The following is a 6,817-nucleotide window of genomic DNA, read 5'->3' as shown; positions in this document are numbered from 1 at the left end:
GTGCTCAGCAGATCCCAAAATGTTTTAGAGCCAATTCTGATGCTGCTGCCTGGTTTAACAGAGCCAGGCAGATCAGAAGAGACCCAGTAGCAGGGCTGGGGGTATAACCTTTCCAGCTACATGAGTACTGTAGCTGTTGGATGGCTTGGTGCTCTTAGAGCAATGGCTGGACTGGACTCCCCATGCTGCGAGTGGCACAGAGTTTAGTCCAGCTGGCTGGGTGTGTGGGTCCACAGGTCCTGTTCTCCAGCTGCTCTTTAGTCTGTGGGGTTGCAGGGTGGGCTGCCCTGACCATCCCTTGTCTGGCTTCAGGGTGTGTGGGAGCCCAGCTTCAAATTCCCCCGCCCCGATCATGGCTGATCTTTACAGAGAATTTGCGTCGAAGGGCAAAGTCTCTGCATAGTTTAGTAGCAGCTGTTTTGCCTGATTTATTGGCTGTTGCAAAGGCCTGTGCAAATGTAGCAAAGTGGTCTATTATCACAAGATATATCCAGTGCCCCCGCCTTGCTGATGACTGATGCCCTGATCCAGCAGCTTATTTAACACCTGTTCAGTTTTAAGCACGTGGGCCAGCCCTTTGAAGTCCTCTGGGAGCAGTGGCAGAGCTCATGTGGTCATGGTTTGAGTGTGTGCTTCAATATCTGCATGAGTTGAGGTCCCAGTGGGGCTTAGCTTTGAAAACAGCAAGGGCCAGGACATAAACCAATCTCTGTGAAGACTTTTACCTACTTACAGGGTGCAGAGAGTTGGGTAGGATTAGGGTACACATGAACAGTGGCTCATCTCTTCGCGTCAGTGGGGACAGGGACATGGCTGCTCTCACAGATTGCAAAATCCCAGGAAAATGGGGTATGAAAATCCACAAAGGGGGGCTAGCACGGAGCAGGGAAGGTGAAGCAATCAGGTAAAACCCAAAATACCTTGCACAGGCCCCTGTCAAGAGTTTTTGTTCCTAGTGAATGAAAGTGAAGCAAAATCAAGAGTACCCATTGATTATTCTCACCTCCCTTTTCTAGAGGGAGTTTTCTGGATGTAGGGTTACTGTGTGATAGTGCTTTTGGAACCCAAATAGCCTCAGATAAGAACAAAGCCTGCTTTGAGCCCTCTACTTACAAAACATATGGAACTTTCTGGCCTGGCTGTGCCTGACATTTCTGTCTGCCTGACATCTAAATCCAAGGAAGTTTTTTGTGGATATTGGGAAACCACTTCATCCCTTCCCCAAACCCTCTAATGAGTAAAACCCCAAAATATCTCACCATGGTAAATACTCCAGAGGAGATAGTGATGGGACAGAAATAATCTGCAACATTTTGTTTTGTCATCCTGCATTCTTCATTTCAAAGGGGCAATTTCAATTTTAAAAATTGGTCAAAACTTTAAGAATGGCAGAAAAAGTTACAGGAGGTACAAGTTGTTAAAATGAGTTGGAGCCACAATGAGTCCTGGAGTCAGTGATAAAAAAAGCATGTTCTTGATGGGGAAATGAGAACAGCATGACCCTGTCACCCAACTGCAAAGTGGACTGCCATTTTCCAGCAATGATGCCTGATGTTATGACAGCTTTTAATTAAGCTCCCTGTTAATGATCTGGGAAGAGGTTGTTTCATTCCTGAAGCCTGTAGGTGGTGGTAAAGAAAGGAACAGATAGTGAAATGACACCAAAATATTTAGCACCCACTTTCATTCCCAGTGGGAGCTGGATGAAGCCCATGGGAACTCTGACCTGGCGTTTGAAACAGCAGATGAAGGTCAGCTTGGGAAAACACAGCTGATCTGCAAAGGGAAAAGTAACAGATGGGCCCCATCAGGTTTGTTCCAGCCCCAAACCTCAAATACCCATTGGTAGCTTGGTTTCTCACTGGGGGAAGGAATCCTGATCCATTTTCACCTGCTCCACTTTTCATGTGAGTTGCCACCTCTTCCCTTATGAGATTAAAGGAAAACAGTCTGGCTTTCTTCAAAATGGAATAAGCAGAATGGAATGTTACTCTTTCTTTTTTCCAGTCTACATTGATTCAGCTGGTATTGGAACACAGGCACAGCCATGAGCAGCCAGTAAAGATGAGATTGTCATGGGAAAAGTGCTGATATGATTTGGGACTGAGCACAGATGCACAGAGGAAAGGATCGGCCTGGAAAACCCTGTAGCAGCTTTGCCTTTGGCCCAAGTAGAGTTCCAAGGGTCATTTCCAGGTCTATGACCCGAAAGCCATTGGCATGATTGGAAGACATTCAGAAAAGGCTATGAAAACAAGCAGAGGTGTAAAGGGAAAGATTTACAAGGAACTTTTGAAGGAGCTAACTGCAAGAGCTTAGGCTAATGATGACACACTGAGGACACGATGATAGCTTGCAAATATCTGAGGGGTATTAGCACTAGGAGCCTGTCCTGGGGGACTGGAAGGGTATAATTTAGAAGGACAGGCATCAAGGAAGGGAGGCAGAGAAGGAGCTTCAAGATAGCTTCCAGAGAACCAGGAGAATTAAGCAATCAGATGTGCCTTTCAGGCAATGGTTGGAAGCAACCTGGGACCTACGAACAGCCTGAACAAGGAGCTGGAATGTGTACTGGGGAGCACACCTGGCATGAGGGGCAAGACAGGGGCAAGCTCATGGGCTTTTCACATTGCTGGCCCATGTGATCCCTGGTGTGACAGGTTGGTGCATTGCTTTGAAGCAACAAAGTGCTGGGCACTAGAGGCAAGCATTTGTGGAAGTTCTGGGAGCCAGTACCAGCCGGCCATGGCTGGAAGCCAGTTGAATCCATGCCTTAGTCACACTCACACATCAACTGGGGTACATAGTCCAGGCCTTTGATGTCCCCTTTGCCGGTGCCCTCCACGCCTTCTGCATCTCTCCCAGAGCTCCCCAGCTCTGCCACTGCTGCTCAGGTTCAGGCACCAAGCTCAGGTGCTTTGCTCTCTCCTTTGCTCTCTCTGTATCCTCGGGCTCTGCCTGCATCCTTGGGCTCTCCCTGCAACCCACCTTTCCTCCTTGCCCCTTCTCAGGGACCTCTGCACATCCTCCATGTCATGAAATGCCTGACCTTTCCCACCTCTGTCATTTCAGCCCTCTGTCTTTCCAAGGCAAGGATTCCCAACAATCCTAAGTAGCACATTGGGGGATCTTTCAATTTTTTTTTTTTTTTGATACTGAATATCCACTGGCAGGAGGGTCTGGGGAGCACGGGGACACTGGGGCCCCGCGTAGGCCTGTTGGGGATCTTTCAATTTTTTTTTTTTTTTTGATACTGAATATCCACTGGCAGCAGGCTCTGGAGAGCATGAGCACACTGAGCCACCTCCCTGCATGTCCCCATGTATCCTAGCAGTGTCAGATACAAGGTCACCTCTGGAGACGGGGTGCCATGTGGCACAGAGATGTGCCAGCCCTGTCAGCTGATGCAAACACTGCTCCTGCTCCAAGTGAGCAGTGCCAGCCACAGAAGAAGAGAGGGAATGGAGGAACAGGGGAAGACTGATTGCAGGGCCTGACCTTACATTTGGCTCTCCCAGAAACTCTGCCAAGGTTGCCTCCATATGCTTTCTCTGTGAGCCCTGTCTCTCCCCCTGCATCCCTCCCAGGCAGGATGAGGCCTCAGAGACAGGAGCCCCTCAGTCACATCTTGCTCCCATCCATATACAGCTGGGCTGACAGGTCCTGCTTCTTGCAAAAACCCCTCAGCATGTCTTTGAACAGAGACACTCTTCCTCTGGAGCAGGAACCCCTTAGAGATGGGGATAGGGTGGGCCATGCCCAGGGGAGCAGTGCTGCAAATGACATGTCACAGAGGTGGTGTGGGGAGCGTGACAGATCACCCAGTGTCTCTGCTGCTGGACAACCAAAGAATTGCTCCAACTGGTTGGATTTATCCAAAAGTGACATGCATGTGGGCTGGGGGCAGGGAGAGGGGGCTGGCGAGGGACTCTCCTTATGGTAACAGCTGGGACCAGACCTAAATATGATTAATTAACATTGTGAAAAAAAGAAAGATCAAGACTGAAAGAGAGCAAGAGAACAGGGAAATGAAAACCCAAGTCACAGGCAAAATTAAGATTTATGGACCCAGAAGGATGAGGAGACTGGGGATGGGGAAGAACAAGGAGGGAAGGAGAAAGAGTGCCAAGAAGGTAGATTACATTTTAATGCTTCTTCATGCTCAAAAATTACAAGAAGGGGCTGAGTGTTGTTCCCCGGGATGGGGACTGCTGGAGCTTGGTTGGGCAGGAGTGGAGAGGTGGGGGGTGCAGGCTTGCTATACTTTTGGAGGGGGGGACATGTCCTGAGTGAAATGCCACCGAAGGAATGTGTAGGCATGATTTACAGCCCACAGGACAGCCTGCCCGGCTGCACTGTGCCAGTGCTTGTTTGGCTTGCAGGACTTGATGGGATCCTGAACGATGTGGGACAAGGGGGGCGGCTGTCTCCATCCCCGCAGCTCTACCCACCCCACAAATGTGTCCTCAGAAAGGCAAGGGGGCGAGATCAAAGGGCCACAGCAAGGTGCCCACCACCACCCAAAGATCTGGCTAGACCATGCCAGGTCTGAAACTGAGAGGGAACAGGAGGTGGGGCAGGTGACCCACTTTGGATGAAATAGGAGCCATCTGGGACCTCTTCCCAAAACCGCTGACCAGTCCAGCACTGCTCTACCCCCGTCAACTCAGCTGTAATTTATGGAATGGAGGGTACATGATCCCAAACAGCCCTTTCACATCTCTGTTTAAGAGCTGTCTTGTACCAGCTAGAGTTGTGACATAGCATTGACATTTTCCTTCTGCCTCTCCAAGTTTGTGTGCAACTGCCAATGGCTTCAATTTTCCTCTTTTGTTTTCTTCCTGTGGATGAGTGGCTGGAAGCAACCTGTCCTCCCTCTCTTCCAGAATCAACTTTCAAAGCCAGATTTTGTAAAATGTTCTTGGCTTTCCAAAAACTGGGAAAAAATCCCTAGTTGTAATTTTTTTTATTTTGCCTTGCTAAGACCCAAATTGGACACAAGGGCTTTGCAGAATAATAAACAAAACAATAACTAGGGGAGTTCTACTGAAGTGAAAAGTTTCTGCGAAGGATTTGGTCTGCTTTAAAAAATGTTTTGTCCAAAAATATTTCATCACCTAGCTCCATCAGCATTTGCTGCAGACAAGCAGAGCTCTTGAGCAGGGTTATCCTTTGCCCTTCCCTGCTAAATCATCAGCGTCACCAGTTCTGTTGTCTCTCATCTCACAAGGAAAATATGGCTATGACTCCACTGCCTGCCCAAATAACACCTTGTTGCTTTCCCCAAAACCACTCATAGAATGCAAAGCACTACCCTCCCAGGATCTCTGCGTGCCCTCTGACCAGTTGGCTCCTGCAGCAGGCAGCAGATGTGAAGTGTGGAGAGCCAAGGGGTTGAAATCTAGTAAAGAGGGAGATTGTTGCTGTCTTGTGCCCGTGGACTGTGTCCCTGGGTAACTCCAGCCATCCTGCTGACCAGTGAAGGAAAATAACCTTCACAACACAGAGGTCTACAGACTTTCCTGAAGGTGTGCAAATCACACGGCGTTTGGGAAACCTCCCTTTCCCGAAGTCCTGGAATGTTCATACCTGTTTCATAGAACCATGGAATGGTTTGAGTTGGAAGGGACCTTAAACTTCATCTAGTTCCAACCCCTGTGCCAAGGGCAGGGATGCCACCAACTAGACCAGGTTGCTCAAAGCCTCATCCAATCTGTCCTCGAACACTTCTAGGTGCAGAAGATCAGTGTGGGGGTCTTGGTGGCTGATCAGACTGCATGGTGTCACAGGTGGGACAGGGAAAATGCAGAGTCAGGAGTATCTGGTATCTGGCCCTGAAAGAAGGATGCTCTTGTGGGAAGGATGTTAATCCTGGCTACTTTGCTGCAGCGCTTCATACTGTGGAGAAAGGGATTGACAAGAAAAGCACCAAAAGAATGGCATCAAATTGATGTCAGAAAGTGGGGAAACTGTGGAATAAGTAAAAGTTGGGGGTGTTCGGTTTCACTACAGCAGATGGGAAAGTAAATTAATATAAGGAATTTGGGATTTTAGACCGGAACCTTGACTGGAGTTACCATCCATCTGGGCTGTCCTTCATCTATCCCTCCACCCAGGGATCTTCCCTGAACCACCCATTCATCCGTTTATCTTCCTCCCTGCAGTAATTGTTGGCACAAGGCATTGCACAGAGGAAACCAGCTGCAGAGCACAATGTCAATTTGTGTCGGTACTAATTCCCCAGGAATGATGCTCCATGGTCTTACAGGCTTCTGAGTTGCCCTCTACGCATTAGCCATTTGTGTGTAGCAGAACAACCACCTCAGCACTTCCATGGTGCAGGGCCTGCTCTGAGAGGAGCATTGCACCCAATCTGCTTCCCCTTATATCAGGGCACAGGGATGCAAGGAGGCTGGTGGTGAGGCCAGCAGGACCTGGAGCAAACAGAGAAGAGATGGAAGCAGAGAGGCAGGGTTTGGATGCAGGCTGCTAGGAGATACCCAGTGGGGAGAGCTGAGGACAGGAGAAACAGGGGCTATTTGCAGGAAAATAAGCAAGAGAGAGAGGAGCAGAGTCAGCAGCTGCAGTGCTGGGAGCAGAGGGAGTTGTGCTGTGCACAGGTGTCTTGAAGGGGTCCTCCAGGGAAAGATTGAGCTGAGAGAGGTAACAAGAGAAGCAACAAGACCTGGTGCCCATATCCCTTGGAATGGGTGGTGGCAGCTCCCCAGCCTGGCAGGCTGCTCTGTCTCACGCTGTTCCACAGCCCCACCAGCGTTTTTCCAGTTGTGTTCTCTCTCCAGAGAAAACCCTGATTTCA

This window comes from Corvus brachyrhynchos, unplaced genomic scaffold, assembly GCF_000691975.1.
Source record: "Corvus brachyrhynchos isolate BGI_N302 unplaced genomic scaffold, ASM69197v1 scaffold61, whole genome shotgun sequence".
NCBI lineage: Eukaryota > Metazoa > Chordata > Aves > Passeriformes > Corvidae > Corvus > Corvus brachyrhynchos.
Note: the sequence above shows the minus strand (reverse complement) of the source record.